Source organism: Dipodomys merriami, unplaced genomic scaffold (genome assembly GCF_024711535.1).
Source record: "Dipodomys merriami isolate MVZ:Mamm:240054 unplaced genomic scaffold, mDipMer1.0.p SCAF_13, whole genome shotgun sequence".
Lineage (NCBI taxonomy): Eukaryota > Metazoa > Chordata > Mammalia > Rodentia > Heteromyidae > Dipodomys > Dipodomys merriami.
Genome location: NW_027202604.1, coordinates 30,787,216 through 30,805,070, shown reverse-complemented (window position 1 = coordinate 30,805,070; position 17,855 = coordinate 30,787,216). Strand labels below are relative to the sequence as shown.

General features: G+C 37.8%; 1 protein-coding gene and 1 pseudogene across 1 annotated transcript in view; both read right to left on the bottom strand.

Moving 5' to 3' along the window:
- Nucleotides 1–17,855, bottom strand: part of Chl1 (cell adhesion molecule L1 like) — a 739,723-nt gene that overhangs the window by 414,761 nt on the left and 307,107 nt on the right. The gene's annotated exons all lie outside the window — the stretch shown is intronic.
- On the bottom strand, nt 1,913–2,319 carry LOC138824892 (cyclin-dependent kinases regulatory subunit 1 pseudogene; annotated as a pseudogene).

Here is a 17,855-nt window from a genome sequence, read left to right as displayed (position 1 = left end):
TGGAAAGCCAGCCCAGGCAGGAAAGTCCATGTTACTCTTATCTCCAATCAACCACTCAGAAAACTGGAAGTGGTGCTATGACTCAGGGGTAGAGCACTAGCCTTGAGCTGAAGAGCATCCAGGCCCAGAGGTCAAGCCCCAGGACTGACAAAAAAGAAATAATCATAGAAAATCAGTGACAGATTTAATTCTCTACTCCCCGAAATTTTTGTGTTGGTGGAATCAGTGAGGGGCATAAAGCCATCATTGTCATTTAAGATTTCACTGATGACAAGAAAGGTAGTATTTCAGTTGATGGCGAGTGCTCAAATTAATAAGAAACTGCACTGAAAGATATTGTTCACTAAAGGAAGAATCCAGAGCATACTACAAAGCAATTTGAGTTACTTTTAAGAAGAACCTGGAGGCATGCACAAGAACTACAATATGGGGTTTTATCAGTTACTCTCAGTAGATTCTCAAAAGAATCTGCCGCTCTGGTTCAAGTTCTAACATGTAAAAGAATTGGAAATCATTGTGCTCATTCTCACAAGAAGGAATATCTCATCAAACTGAAAATCAATAACATTTCTTAAACCCACTGGGAAATTGGAGACTTCATGATCATGACTATTCCAAAATGTTGGAAGACAGACAAAACAAAAAGATACCAGGAGAGATCAAGCAATTAGAAGTAAGCCCCTGGGGTTAGTAAATGCCAGGAACAATTAAATGATGGAGGTTAATGGTGAACTCACTTGAAAGTCTAAGCTCAGAGTTGTCCACAATTGGTTAAGTTCTACTTCCCAGAATTCTACCACATTCTTACAGGAGAGACTGGAGAAAGATACCTGTATGGTTTTTTTGTTTGTTTGTTTGTTTTGTTTTGTTTTTGACACGGGTAGGATAGGAATCATTTGAAATAATCCAGTGCAAAACAAGAAGAATAATTGAAAATAGCAAATAGCCATCCTCCATGAGAAATGTTTCCAATCCTCAGATCTCAGCTACTTGAGTAGCTAGGATTTATAGGAGCAAGTCACCAAGTCCCTGGCAAAATATCTTGGAAGAGAACAATGAGAAAAGTCTATGCTCATCTTCCTTTATCCTCCCTGACTCTTGTAAAGAAGGAAAAACTTTAAAAGTAAAATATCTTTTGAAGCCAGGCTCTGTTGGCTCATGTCTGTAATTCTAACTACATAGGAGGCTGAGATCTGAGGATTGTGACTCACAGCCAGCAGGGGCAGGAATGTCTGTGGAATTCTTATCTCCAATTAAGTCACAGAAAAACAAAAACAAAAACAGAAGTGATGTAGTGGCTCATGTGATAAAGTATGAGCCTTGACCTCAAGGATCTCAGGAACACATAGGTCCAGAGGTCAAACCACGGACTCAGCAAAAAACAAACCCAAAAAACAAAAAACCAGTCTTTTGAAAGCTACAGCCCAGTGACTGAAAAGTGGTGGAAAACGAAAGAGTGAAAATGAGATTGAGCATGAAAGAGAATGAGAGGAAATAAGATCAAGGGAGAGAGAGCAAGGGGGAAAGGGGAAGAAAAGGAAGAAAGAGAGAAACAGAGATTTCATCATAAAATTAAATAATGCTTCTCCATTTTGTTGAGGTTTTTATTTTAGATTATAAAAACTTCCTCTTTGATCAAGTCTTGAAACATAGGATAGATTTTCTTGAATCAAATGGAAATTTTCCAATACAATGAGAGATAAGTCCACAAGTCACCATACATACAGTACCCAGTAGGAAAAATTAAATAGCGGGCTTACACAACCTTGGTACAACAGTGGTCTGATTCTTAAGACGCTTCCTCCCTCTGTCAAGTGCTCTGTAGATACAGAGCACACCATGACTTTGAGAGCCCACTCAGTTGAGTTTGTAGCCCACAAAGCCCTTCTCTGTCCGGGCTGTGGTGGTGGCTCTACTCAAGAAGCAAAGAAGTTTTCAGCACATTCAAACAGTGTGTCAAACATCTTTTCATTGTCAACATGAGAAATAAGAAAGCAGCATTTTCAACCATGAGAAAGATATTAGAAAGGACAGGCGTGTAGAGTTGAGGTTGGAAATGTTTCATGTTTCTCCAGCTCCATTTCTTTGGCTTGTTGGGTAGTGGCCTCCGGAAGAGCAAGAGGAAAGGTTCTGGTTCAAGGATCGTATAATGAACCCATCCCTGACTCTGTTGAACGCCAAGACTCCTGCATTCAGATTCAGACATCAACTGGGTTTTAGGGACAGGTTTGGCTATGTTCTTGGTAACATGATATACTGATATTTGAACGCCTCCTTGTCGTCGTATTTATCTGAAGGGTAAATTTGTTGATTTGCCATGACAGCTCCACCAGTGAATTTTCACCCTCAAGCTCCCCACCTCCAACAACTCCCAGCAACCACTTCTCCACTTTTATACACCTTCCTACCATGTTTAGCCATCTGGCTTCGAATTTGTAATCCTCAGGTCTCTACTTTCTGAGTGTTGAGGTTACCAGCAAATGCCAACAAGCACAGACTTAGATGCAGACTTTATCTAAGAAAACTTTCCTGGGGAAACCATAACACAACAGGAAGAAAAATATGTATATTGAAATTAAGTCTCTGGTCGTGGTCAAACACTAAATGGGAAAGCTATTCTTTCTAGATTCACACAAAACATCATAGCAAATACTTAATCACCTCAAATCTAACTTTAAACAGAAACTTTCAGGGCTCAATAAAAGGAAAGTTAAGTCAAAGCCTAAGTAGGAAAAGCATCAGCATAAAGCAAAGATCGTATGGACTTTGCACACAGTAAAACACTTCATGAGACTCCATCTCAATCAGAAGCTAGGCAGGGTGGCATATACCTGTCATCTCAGTCACAGGAGAGGCTGCATTTGGGAGAACCGCAGTTTCAGACCAACCCAAGCTTAAAATGCACAAGAGAATGTCTCAGCAGAAAAGCTAGACATGCTGGCACGGACCTGTTATCCATATACAGCAGAAAGGATGAATGGGAGACTGATAGTTCAGGCCTGCCTACCCAAAAAGTGAAACTCTAAGATCCTAACTCAAAACCAACCAAAATAGAAGACCTGGAAGCCTGGCTCAAGCAGTTGAGTGCAAATCCCTGAGTTAAACTCAGTACAGAAAGCAAGCAGGAAGGAAAGGAAAGGAAAGGAGAGGAGAGGAGAGGGAAGGAGAGGAAAGGAGAGGAAGAGAAGGAGAGGGAAGAAGGAAGGGGGGAGGAAGGGAGGAAGGAAGGAAAGAAGGAAGGAAGGAAGGAAGGGAGGGAGGAAGGGAGGGAGGGAGGAAGGGAGGGAGGGAGGAAGGGAGGGAGGAAGTGAGGAAGGGAAAGAAGGGAGGAAGGGAGGGAAGGAGGGAGAAAGAGGAAGAAACCTTAAAAGTAAACATTAAATAAAACAATGAAATTCAGTGTGAACATAATCCAGGGAAAAAAACCATTCCACTGAGGAGGATGCACAGCTGGCAAACACACACCCAGAAAAATGCACACTATCTTTTACCATTAGGGATGAGCAAAGTAAATCTATACCACACCCCTGTCAGAACTGTTTTAAAAAATAACAATCCCAAATGCTTACAAGGATAGCAATAAACAAAAATTCTCATGAATCACTGCTGAAAACATACAAAAGTCACAGCCACTTGAAAGAGTTTGCCAGTCTCTTACCAAGCCAAAACATATTCTTAACCCCAGAGCAAGCCCTTGTGCTCTTAGGTATTTACAAAATGTGTTCAAACCCTCTGTCTACATAAAACCTACTTATCTACAACTGCCATGAGCAGGAAGCAATCATGATGCCCTTCAACAGGTGAATGGCTAATCAAACTCTGGGACATCCTCATAATGGAATATTATTCAGCCATAAAATTAAATGAGCTATCAAGCCTGAAAAGACATTGAGGAAACCTAAATGGAGATTATGAAGTAAAAGAAGCCAATCTGTATGATTCCAAATACATGACATCCTGCAAAAGACAAACTATAGAAAAAGCAAGAACAGATTACTCAGGAATTTGTGGGAAGATGCATGAACGAGGCCAAGGACACTGAGCACAAGGAAACTGCTATGTGTCTTACACAACATTGTGCGTCTTTCCAAATATTTAAAGTTATGCCTCACAAAATGTACAACTTACTGTAATCCTTAGATGTCAGTTAATACTAGTGCATCCATAATGGTTTGATGAGTTGTATATAGATTTATATGTATATTTGTGTGTATATATATATATATATCAGAAGCAACATACTAATGAGAAATTTAAGTGGTTAGAGGTGTATGAAGAGAAGAAACATTATGCAGTAAATTGTTTCTTCCAAATTGAAGATTATGTAAAAAAAAAAAAAGTTGTTTTTTATTCACCTGCATGATATGTAGACAGATGAGAGATTCTTCAACAATTGTCCTCCAACATCATGGCTCCTATATTTAATCATTTTAATTACTGTCTATATGTTTATGACTAAGTTAATAATGAATTTTTAAGTAAACTGATTATTTTAATGGATCTCTCTAAATTCCTTTCCTCTTTGTTTTATGCTTCCATTGTTTCACTCTTACTTGTGTAAAGTTGTTTTTATACATCTTGACTAATACTTTGAAACTTCGGGGATTTATGAGTTGATGTATCTTACCTAATTTTGATCTTGACAATTTTCCCTTTGAATAAACTGCTTTTCTACCATTACTCCATCACAAATTCCAATTTTGCTGTCATGAAATTTGTTATTCTGTAATCTAGGCCTCATACTTCATATTTTATAGTCTGTCCCTAAAATCTATCCAGGTAATTCACATTCATTTTATAGTTTATTATTTTTCCTCCATCTATGTTTAATCTGATATTTACCAAGTGTTTTAATTATAGTTTACAACTATTTAATTATGTTTGTGAAGCATTCCATTCCTCACAATACATTACAATTTTTCATGTCTTTAAAATACTAAACACACTCATTTTATATTTTGTAGTTAATATTCTGCTAGATATACTATCTGTGGGGCTGATAAAAATTGCTGGTTTTCAGAATGATTTGTTTCTTTGTTATTTTTTACCTATTTATTTATGAAATACAACAGAGTTCATAGGTCCTGAAACTGTAGCAAATTCTTTTGAAGTGTAGGTTAATGGTACCTTCTTTTGGAAACACTTTTTGTTTCTGTCAAATGTTCATGATTTTTCTGTCTAAAACTAAACTTGAATTTATACAACTAGCATGCTTTGCTGAAATTTGCCAAAGGTTTTACTAATGTAGGAGAAACACAGGTGCCAGTGGCTTCTGCCTGTAATCCTAGCTACTCAGAAAGCTAAAATCTGAGGATTGGGATTTGAAGCCAGCCCATGCAGGAAAGTCCATGATACTCTCACTTCTAATTAACAAGAGACAAAAGTGGCACAGTGTTCAAGTGGTAGAGCACTAGTCTTATGCACACAAGCTCAGTCACAGTTCCCAGGCTTCAAGAGTTCAAGTCCTAGTACCAGCATGAACAAAATCAACATTGTTTTCGTTACTCTCTGAGCACTTCACTCCCTTGAAGTCCTAGAGTTCCTCCTTACTCTAGTTCCTGTTTGTCTTCTGTGAGTGAAATCTATTCAAATCCAGGTTGATTAGATCAAGGAGATGATATTTCCTCCACTGCTCACTTACCCAGTCTCTTATCACAGTCTACCTCTAAGATGTAGATTCAATTTATTGTCAGCTTATCTATGTATGAAAAAGGTATCATTCTACCAAATCTTATTTAGGATATTTTGGTGTGCCAGGCATGAGAACATTTAATCTACTTGATTGGCATCAATGAAACAAAGCCCCACACTTTAATGGCAATATATATTGTTATATGAAATAGAGATGATGATGATGATTCTTCAACAAAAAAAGTCACAAGGAAGACTATTTCCCATCAATAAAAATGCCAGTCATGTATAATTTAACTCTATTTTTACATGTTACTACTGTATGCTCACTTAATTTAAACACACACACATATACACACATGTGTACACTTGCATAGATTTTTAATATCTGTATACAATTACACTGAGCATCTCTGTGTGTGTGTGTGTTACTTTGTTTTGCTATCACAAAGCAATCATGGGTAAGTAAAGCAATAAAAGAGGTACTTTCACAGTTGTTCAGATAGGGTACTCCAAGATCAAAGCAACTGCAAGCAGTGTTTTTGGTGAATCCTTAGATGGCTATGAAGTAGGGGTGCTGAACCGGTACCATCGTGGCCATGTGTTGGTTGATAGGGTATTGGGTTTAACTGGTGCCATGTTATCTTCATGATGGAGGCAGGGAAGTCCCACCTGCCAGGTGATGGGCATGCCTGAATTTGAAGAGGCAGGGGTGGGGACTTGGACAATAGGTTACTAGACCTGCCAGTCTTGGGTTGTAAACTCTCAAGCCCCCTGTGATCCTGCCTTCTGACCTGACTCTGTTTAGGCCTGGACCTGCTCAAGCAACATTGCGCCATGCCACATGTCTCCATGTTCATGTCCTGTTTCCTGTCTCCTGGCTCTTCTCTGGTCACTATGGAGTCCCATTTCAGCTCTCCATTGGAGCTGATCTGGTTTGTTGGTATTGTTTTCCTGCTTTTTCTTTCCTCTCTGGCTGTCACGGCTCAGTTTTCTGACAGTGTTAAGTGTATTCATGGGGCTGCAGGTCTTTTCAACAAGAGTCCGCCTGCATTCATTGGTCTATTAATAAAGACTCCCAATTGGACCGCTCAACATGTGCCTTCTCTGTTTTCTCTCCTTACAACAGCAGAAAGTCCAAGGGCAAATAGAGGGCAAAGTGCTGTGTGAAGTCTCTTTAATAAAGGGTCTTAATTCCATTCATGAAAAAGGAGCTCTCATGACCTGGTCACCTCTTTAAGATTCCAGCTCTTAATACTATTACTTTGGGATTAAATTTCAGCATGAACTTTGGAAAGGTGAAAAACCTTCAAAGCATAGCACTGCGCAATTAAATCAGATTGATAGGTACTGAATTGTTAGCAGGGTTTTTCCCATAGCCAATGGATGATACTGAGAAAGCAAAAACGTAGGAGAAGAAAAATGAAAGTTGAAACAGGGAGTCAAGCTTGATAATACTGTATGGCTAAAGCAAAATGCCTCTTTGGTTTGAGTCCTGTGAGGAAATCACAGACATGATAGATGCAGTGCATTCATTTACTAACAACTAACACTCAACATGGGGTTAGTGTTCATCGTAGCAATGTAATTTCCACACAAACCTTAACTATTTGATGAAGTAAGAAAATCAAACAGTAAAGGATGGGGCTGGTAAAGATGAGATGTCTTCCAAGGCTGAGATTCTTTTCAAGTATATTACAAATCTGACAGGATGCATTTCCACAGTGGCATATCAAGTCACTTGAATAACAACCTGGATGCTTTGCCATTGTTGAACCCCTCCAATCTCAATGTAGTCTTCCTGTTTATCATGACAACTGTGCTTTGTCACAACCAAGAACAATGCAGTTCCCCAAAGGCATCCCACAGAGTCATGTTAATTTAATCCCAATGACCCAGCACCAGAAAACTTCTTTGTTCTTTAAAAGGATGTGTTTGTGAGCAACTGGTAAGATGCAATTTTGCTTTTGCTCCAAGCAAGTTGCAATGTCACCTTTACTCCTTACCAGGAGCCACAGTTTCTCTGCCTGAGCAACCATGGAAACGCTGTGTCGGTGAGTTTCTAGTACACTATGTCTTTGCAACTTTCTACTACAAAGAATAAGAGGTTAAATGCAGTAATTCTAGCATTATGCTCTAATTTCACAGTGCAGCTTTTATATTATTAGTATAAATGTGTTTTTCCACTCCAGTGTATGTTCCACATGGGTTATTTCCTCATTGATGATTGTAGTAATTTAACAGGACTGGAAGCAGGATTATACAGATACTGATTTGGGCCAAGATGGTGAAGAGGTGAACACAATGAGAAAAAGCCATGGCACAAAAGGTGACAGATATTTAATTACTTTAGAGTGTCTACTATTTCTTCAAAGGATTTACAAATACACGCGCACGCGCACGCACACACACACACACACACACACACACACACACATGCTATGCTTGACCCAATCAATTACTGCTGGAACTCTAATACCCAGTGTTGCTTTATAGAAATGTACAGTCCTCAGATCTAGTATTCTAAATTTGAATTAAAATTTAAACTGTTCTTGCTATGCAGAATGATATATCCCATTGGGAATCTACTAGTACTATTGAGATCAACTTTTCTAAGCTTGAAGTAAAAAGAAAAGTAAGTAACAAGGTATTCAGCCCTCATTTCAGCCTTTTAAATGTTCCTTGCTTTCTCCTTCTTCTTTTTTCCATTTCCAATGATAATTTATTTATATTGTTTAATATTATATAATCTTTAAGTAGTTATACAAGGCTGGGGTTGTGTCTTTGTGGTAGAGTGCTTGCCTCGCATGCAAGAAGCCCTGGGTTCGATGCTCAGGAAAACATTAACAGGAAGAGCCTGTACTGTGGCTCAAATGGTAGAGTACTAGCCTAGAACAAAAGAAATTCAGGACAGTGCCCAGGCCCTGAGTTCAAGCCCTAGGACTGGCAAAAATAAAAGTAGTCATACAAAGGAGTTGCCATTCAACAAAGCAGTTTATCAATACAGTGTATCTTTATGAATGTCAAGTCTTTCAACATTGTCACTTATCCCCCCAACTCACCCCTTCCCTTTCTTAATGTAGGATATGTCTTAGACTTTTGCCATGTAACAAAGCAGCTTATGAATACATTGCATGTTGATCTGTTCCCCTTCGACATTTTCACCCCCCTCCTTCGACCCACTCCTTCCCTTATGTTTCTTAAATTTGTGGTATATCTAATGAATTCTTGACCCATCCTCCTCCTCTCAACCATTTCTTCATTTACCCCTCTTGCAAATACCCAGTGCCTCGTGCTATTTTTGACTTAATCTTTCTAAAGAATTATAAGAGCAAAATTTCATACAATTTGTTTTGGGGATTTAAAACAGTCTCCTATCTCCCTGTGTAGCCCTGCTGTCATATCATTTTCCTTTGCCTAAGAAAGTCCCATCTGACCTTTAGAATGTTATCTCATCCACAGAGGGCTCCCCAAAGCTTTCTGACAAGTAGCCAGGTTCTTAGACAACCAAATACTTCTCTTTTTGTTCGTTTCTTTTTAACGTGCAGTAGTAACACAGTTATTAGGAATGGTGGAGATTGTGCCAGCCAAGAAAGCACATGCTCACTCGGAAGGATTTATCACTCAACTGAACCATCACCAGCTAAATGCTAGGAGAAACTATGTGTCTTGTGTGGGATGGGGAGCCACGCAAGGAAATTCTGGGAATCCAACTACTGTGCCGAATACAAAAAAGCTACCGGGCAAAGCATATAATCCTTTCATACATGACTTTTTGTCCCTCACTAGACAGAATGTATTGAACACAATTTGATGTCATAATCCACTGATTACCTAGCTTAGGTGTTCCTTCCCAGAGAGAATGTAAACTCCGTGAAAACACAGGTCACGGTTTGTTCCTTCCTTTTTTTTCTCTTGCTTTTTCTGATGGGGCTGAGGATGAGACAGATCTTGAACAAGTTGGACAAGCCTTGTGCCCCTGAGCTACTGTCCCCCTACTTTATACATGGTTTGGATGTACGATGACAAGGATCACAATGTCATTGTTGTTTATTAGCTGTCTATGTTTCAGCCTGGCTGGTAGTGACATATAGCCTCTTATGGATCATAACTTTTCTACATTTGTTCCATTATAATAAGAAGAAAAATGTCTACGAATTTCACAGTCTAGATGTGGAGGTTATTAAACTTCAAAGCTGCCAGGCTCTGGTAGTTCACAATCCTAGATACTCAGGAGGCTAAGAACTAAGCATCTCAATTCAAAGCTTGGGCAGGAAAGGCTGCAGTTCAAAGCCAGCCTGAACAGGAAAGGCTGTGAGATTCTTATCTCCAATAAACTACTCAGGAAAAGTTTGATATAATGCTGTGGCTCAAGTGGTAGAGAGCTAGCCTTGAGAACAGAGGCTCAGTAACCAGCACCCAGGTTCTGAGTCAAGCCCCAGGACCAGCAAAAAAACAACAAACACTCCAACAACAACAACAACAACTATAACAAAACCTTCATAACTAAACTTCCATAATATTCATAGTATGCTGCTAAGCTACAACCTGGTTATTTGTGAATAACCAAAAGATCAGGATCTGATCATCATAACGAATATTATATTATATTGGCTGAAGCTAAAATGATTTTAATGTATAGAAATGAAATAATGACATCAAAAATACCTCTCAAGCATAAAGTAGCACCAGGAAAAATCAGGAAGAATCTAGTTCAATGCATTATGATACTGAAGAGAAAATGTCTGAGTATGTTAATATATTCACCTGTGGCTCTTTTGCTTGTTATAGGGTGGTACTGGGGTTTGAACTTGGGGCCTCAAGCTTGCTAGGCCTTTTCTATCATTGAGTCACACATGTAACCCTCACCCATTTTTCATATACTTTCTGTACCACTCTAAGGTATCTTTAAAATTATTCTAAATAACAAGAAAATGTGCAAACAAATTCAGGAAGCATCAGAAAAATCTTCTGATCTTTTGGGCATCCTTTAAAAAGTGAATATATGTGGTTTTTTTCTTTTTCTTTTTCTTTTTTTAATTTAATTTAATTTAATTTAATTTGTGAACATACTGTACAGAAGGGTTACAATTACATGGGCAGGATAATGTGTACATTTCTTACCAAGCATTGCAGCCTCCTCCTTTGGTTTACCCTTCACATCCCTTCCCAGCCTCCCCCCTCCCCCCCAATCCCAGTCCTTCTCCTTCCCCCCCCTTCCCCCCACCCCCCCGCACTGACGTTATAAAGCTCGTTTTGGACATGACAACTTGTACTTCTCATTGTTGCAACAGGTCCACCTGTATCCTTAAGTGTTTTTTTGACAATCTTTAAGTAGTTATACAAAAGAGGAAATATTCAATTTATAAATAGAATGTTTGTAAGTACAATACATCTTGATGGAAGTTACCTCTTACATTGCCTTCCATCCCTCCAAACTCAATCCTTCCCTTCATTTTTTTAAAATTTCATAGGCCATTCATTGGATATCATGAAATCATTCTTCCCAATTCTTCTCTTAATTTATATACTCCCCTCCCCTTGACCTCCCCCCCACCAATATTTCACATGCCAGTTTCCTGGTATTTATTTCTTGGCCTGTGAGTTCTTTTTTCTAAGGAATTACACCATGTGAATTGTCCTCTGAAAATACCATACTTCAGTTAATATATTTGTGTGCAATTGCACGCAAACCCATGTGTGTTTACTTGTACATTTATAAACAGATTTTTTTCCCTTGTTGAATCTATAAACATTTTCAATTTGTCTTTGTGGTATCTAGATGGAGTGTTCAGTTATTATAGACTTAGGTATGACTGGAAAGAAAATTAAATTGTGTAAACTTTAATTCATGCCATTTTATAGTTTGCAACATATTTACAATTATAAATGTGGGCTGCTATTTACTAAATGTCAAGAGCAGTTCAGGTTCAACAGGGCTCAACTTGACCCTTAAAATTGCCAAAAATTTATCAATCATGAAAATAACTAATTATCATAGACAGTGTTGGATAGGTTAATGTATGCTGGCTATTTCATTTTTACCCATTGCTTCCTTGAACAGTTCATGTGTGTTAATGTTTGATGTATTTCAAAAAAAAAGATGAGGAGTTTTATTTCCATTACTTACAGGAAAATTTTCCGACATGCCTGATTTCCCATAAGACTTATGTCCAACTAACATTGAATATACTGCACCGGCTCTAGGCGAAACTTTATCATTGTTGAAGCACGTTTTCTAAGTCAGAAACTCAAATATGTAAAATGAATACCATAAAAGTAGGTTTACTAATTTAAATGTATATTGGATATTACTATTTATAAAATGAACTATCTGTAGCCTTATGATTTCATGAAAGTAACCATGCATTAGGGCTGCTGGCCTAAAACTACTTTGGAAGTTTGATGTGTGTGTGTGTGTGTGTGTGTGTGTGTGTGTGTGTGTGTGTGTGTGTGCGCGCGCGCATACAGAGAGAAACACAGAAGGTTGGGAGAAAGTAGAAAGTATAAGACTACTCTTGACTTTTATAATGTCCTTAACTTATTTTGCTTCAATTTTTAAAAAAATTTCAAATGCAGAGGAAAGATGCCTATTGGAAAGAGAGGAAAAGAAAACTATATGTGCCCTGTACCCACAAATGTAAATGGCCACAGTAAGCTATAAATTTTATGTCTTTTAAATTCTTTTAATTCATCATTCAGCTATTGGATTCAATAGTATTAACTGTCCATTTGGTTTCTTTATTCCAATCTTGTCACTATTATGACTGAAAATCTTAATATCTTTCTATCTGTCTCTCTGTCTCTTCTGATATATGATAGTAATAGTTTTCCCTGGCTTATCTGATCTGTAGGGTCTCTCTCTACCCCTCCTACGCTCCTCCCTTTCCCCCTCTACTTTTGTCTTCTACAATTCCTAAACTTGTAGTTACTCCAGATGCACCATAGCATTGTACACACTTCTATTTCTCCCAGCTCATCTGTTTGAGATTCTATTCTATGCTTTCTTCACAAGGCTATTTCTTGATGTACAAACTTGATTCTTAGTCAACATCTGCCCCCTGTTAACCTGCCCCATTCTGCTCTCTCCTAAGATTCACACTCAGACTATAGTTTTACATTTGCTTGGAACAACTTGTACTTGCCTTACTCATTGCATGAGGCTTATTTATAATGGCTGTAGCTATGCCCCTTTTATTCTAGCCTATAGCTCTGTGCCCAGGGTTTACCACAAAGCAGTTCCTCAATACACATTTATTGAGTGATTCCGTGAGCATGCATGAATGTCTATCACCTATGTAAATAAGGCATCATTTTTCCAGACTCTCTGCGAACAAGACCTATCCCTAATTACTCTCATCCCCAAATCCTGACATAGAAACAGCTTCTGAGAAGGACGCTTCTCAAGTGGGCACTCTTCTTTTTACCCCTTTCATTCTTCAGGCTGAATTGTTATCACTTGTTCCCCAGCCACCTCCTTCCTAATCTTTTTATTTCTTTATATTTCAGGTACAGAATTAGAAACAGATTTAAAAAGTGTGATCAATTTAGACGCTACTATCTTTAACTTTACACAAAGGAGGATGAGGATAGAGGATAGTATTATACATCGATCTGAAAATAGCTGATGGTAAAGGCATGCATTCTTCAAATGTATTCATTCCAGGACACACAGGATTTGTGAAGCCATTGGCTCCATACTTGGTACCTAGAACCCACAGAGAACTTCCACCAAACTTTGCCAATCTCTCCACTGAAATATGCACTAAATTAAAAAATGCCAAAGTTAGAAAATTGCTTATTTTTTCCCCCATGACTTGGCCAGCCATCCTGGCTAATTATATCATGAGGCAAGGCAAGGAACCAGACTATCAAAGACATACATCAAGCACAACAGAATACACAGAAAGCCATAGAAACCTCTATTAATGTGATGTAGTTTCTCCTTGCAAACTTCTGGCTCCCTGACACAAAGGCTTGTGGCAATCCATAAAATGAAGGAACTAGTGCTTCCTCATATCATTTGAAGATAAAAATGACATGGTTGACTCCAGCACAGCAAACTGGGCAGTTCATGCATAGAAAGAGGTTCTGTTCTTACTCCATGAATCTGCTAACATCTCTAACAGCATGCACTGAAATACACTGGGGATCCAGGTCCCAGATTCTAGGCAAGGAGTTTCAATAGCCTCTTGACAGGTCATTTGTTTCTCGTGATCCTTTGTTGTGTATGATTTTCTGTATATTTGAGGGTGTTTAACAACAACCCTGATGTCTATCTACTCGATTCTAACAGCAAAACCTCACACTGACCAGCAACCATCACCATGTTGCCAAATATTGCCAGAAGACTCCTTCAGGCAAAGTTTCTTCCATTTGAGAACATGGGTTCAAGGCATCTGCTTCATTCTCTTTTTCAATCTACTCCTGGGCTAAAAGAATTTTCATTTTCACAGTCCCCAACACAAAGATAATTCATGGCTATACCTATGTTTCACACTCAGATATTTGGATATGATGCAGCGTCGTGTAAGCTAGAACTTTACATAAATTTGTAGAGCATATAAATGCTTATATAAATGTTTAACAAATATTCACCTTCCTGCTCAGATCTTTCTGAAGTGCTACAGCGTGGTGACAGTGATAAATTAAAAAGTAATCTAAAACAAACACTGAGAATTGTTATAAATATATATTAATCACATTCCTCAACTCCCTAAGATAATTTAAAATTATTTTGTCATTAAAATGGGAGAACTAATATTATATTAAGTTTATAGAGTTGAAGATGAAGCAAATAATATTAAGCTCCAATTAAACTGCATTTACTTAGTACAGTGAACAGATAAACAAAGTTTTAAGCCCTGATTTATTATAGGATGATATTAAAATGGTGCATGAATATGAATTAAGAAGAGAATTTTTGAAAGAAATCTTTGGATTCTATCTCTGAAGGATACCTTTTGGTGTCTGATAAAGTAACAATGATATTCATCAATATTGAGGGGTTTAGATGGGCCAACCATTGTGCTTAAATGTTTATACACACAGACAGACACACACAATATTATGCATATAACCTCCTGAGGGGGGGATTGTATTAATTTTTGTATTAGTCAGCACAAGGACTTAGAATGGTAACAACCTATTACATGATTTCAGTGATCATTGTGTGTCCAAATAGGGCTTCATAAGTATGCACTTGCTCTAAGACAAAGATGATGGATTTTCTCCAAGATGCAATTTTAATACTTGGAATTTCATCAATATCATACAAACTCTTCCACTCTCATTTAATTGGACAAAGTGAGTCAAATGGCCCTGTGTAACTTAAAGATCTCTAGAAAACATGCAATGTAGTAGCCCCCCAAAGAAGAGAGCTGCACATGTTTAACAGCAGTATTTATCATCAGTACACTGTCCTCACTTGCACATAAGAAATTTGTCACTGCCTGTAAGTATCAGAGTTGAGGGATTTGAGTCTAGACAATCTTATTTTGCTGGTAATAGCCATTCTCTCCTCTGCTCCTTCCCCCTCCATAAAACTTAATGATTCAAAATAACAACTGTTGATTTAGTGCTTTGTGTTTTCACTGGGCTGGGCTCAGGTGAATGCTCAGGTCTGGCCTGATGTTTTTGGCCTCACCCTCTTGTATTTTTGTGATCAGATGCTACGAGAGCTAAGTGTGAGCTGGTTGAAACTAATCTAAGCTAACTGAAGGTGATTCAGATGGCATAACTCATTCTTGCACCTGGTCCTTTCTGGACTAGCCTAGGATTGTTCTTATAAAAGTAATGTCAGGATACAAAATCAAAAAGGGAGATGGAATGGAAGCTTCAAGACAGGGTTATCACAGATTTCCTACTAACACATAATACTGACCCAAACCCATCCCAAGGCGAGCCCAGATTCAAAGAAGTAGATTTCAGATAAGAGGAGCAGAAAAATTTCACCTTGACAAGAGCACTGATTGAAGGAAACACATTATGGAATAAATTCTTATATCATCCTTTTTTTTTTTTTTTTTTTTTGGTCGGTCGTGGGGCTTGAACTCTAGGCTTGGGCGCTGACCCTGTGCTCTTCAGCTCAAGGCAAACGCTCTATATCATCCTTTTCTTACAAGTTATTGCTACAGAGAAATAGTTGTTTCCTTTGAGTCAGAGATAAAGTTTGATGTCTCTCCTCTGATTTTTTGTTTGGGAAAAGTTATCTGTCCTGTGCTATTTTCATTTAATTTTCTTTTGTGTATGTGAGACCTACAGAGCAAGATCAAAGACAAATAAAACAAATGGTACACTACATCTAATTATTTCTCTTCAAAACAGTTGCAAAAAATAGCACATCTAGTAATTATCCATATGGTGATGTTATTTCAACATTTCAAAACTCTCGATTGGAGCTCAAATATGATGAAAAGCAAGTCAATATCATGTCAAGCAGTGATATCGCTTGGAAACTGTAAACGAAGTATCAAATTGATACTTCTGAATTTTCCGGTTGTTCTTTAAAGGAAATATCGCCAGCTATAGTTGCCTCTCACTTTGAAAAAATCATTTCACATAAAGTCCTTTACTCCTCCTTTACATGACTTAAAATCATTTATCTAAATTCCTTTGTGCCTCTGTGTGCTAAGATTCAGCACAAATCTACAAATCCACTGTTACTGTGTAAATGTAGGATGAAGAAACTTGCTTTGGAGTTAGGTGGATTTGCTTTTGGTGTCCTAATGACACCATAAAATTGATGATTGGCTTCATAAATGTACCTGACCTCCCTAACTCAGTTTCCAAGTTTGTAACATGCAAATGCTTACAGCAGTTGCCTCTGTATCTCTTTGCCAAAAAGAGAATTGATATGTAAATTATTTAACAATATTTGGTCTTATGGGAGCAGTCTTACCTCAAATAAGAATGGTGACGTCTGTCTTTCTATTTCCTTATGAATAGGGCAATGCCATTCTTTCTTATGGAAGCATGGAATTCCATTGTGTTTATATATCACATTTTCTTGATCCATTCATCCACTGAGGGGCATCTGGATTGTTCCACATCTTAGCTATAGTAAATAATGCTGCAATGAACATGGTTGTGCTGGTAGCTTGGGAATGCCCTTGTTTGTGGTAAATGCCCAGAAGTGAGATTACTGGGTCATAGGAAAGCTCTTTGTTTAGTCTTCATATTAAGTGAAGTAAGCCAGGCCCAGAGAAACATAAACTCCATGGTTTCCCTCATTTGTAATAAATAGTATGTGTCTAGGATAGTCCTAGCAGAGGCTCACAATAGCTATGTACATATAACCATCTAAGATGCTTAGGGACATGAACTCAACAATATGGAAACAATAGGTTTTCTTTGCTGTTGTTGTTTTTAACGAGCTATGTGAAGTTATTTCTTCTTTCTTTCATTTATTTTCCTTTGGTTTATCCCCTGTTGTCACTATATTTGATTTTGGTACCCTGTATATGTATATACATTTATCTAAACTAGGGAATGGAAGGAAAACAACAAAATGGTCAGACAAAGGACAAAGGGCAAACCAATGCAATAGTGATAATCATAAGACAGTATATTGGAAATGAATATTACACGTGGAGGGTGGGGATTGGGGAAGAGTGAAAGTGGGAGAAAAAGGAAGGAGGGGGTAACAACATTTGACAAGAAATGTACTTACAGCCTTATGCATGCAATTGTAACCCCTCTGTACATCACCTTGACAATAAAATTAAATTTTTAAAAAAAGGAATGGTGACAGTCATACATTTAAACAAGAATCAAATAATTTTTGAATTTTAAAACTGTATTCCACTTCCAAGACAATTGTGATAATAAGTGGTTTTTAACATTCAGGGAAGTATTTTAGATTTACCATTTTTCAAATAAACTCTAGATTATCCCCTCCCCCAAGAAAAACTATGTAGATTATATGTACAAAGAAAGCAAGATGAAAAACTTAACTGAAAGAGATTTCCCATTATTCTTTTTACTCTGGATAGAGTGAACCTGCTCAAAGTACCAGTTTTCTGTGAGAGTTGATTATGTGGCCTTTCCAGGATTTTTTTTTTTTTTTCAGATAACACAGAGCCATTGTCTCCACTCCATTTTGTACTATGTGTTGTAGTGAGATACAGCTTCACTAAACTTTCTTAAGAATGCAGACTTGAAATTCTCCCCACCTTCAAGGATTTTATAGTTCTGTGGATGACCAAATTACACATCTAAGAAAT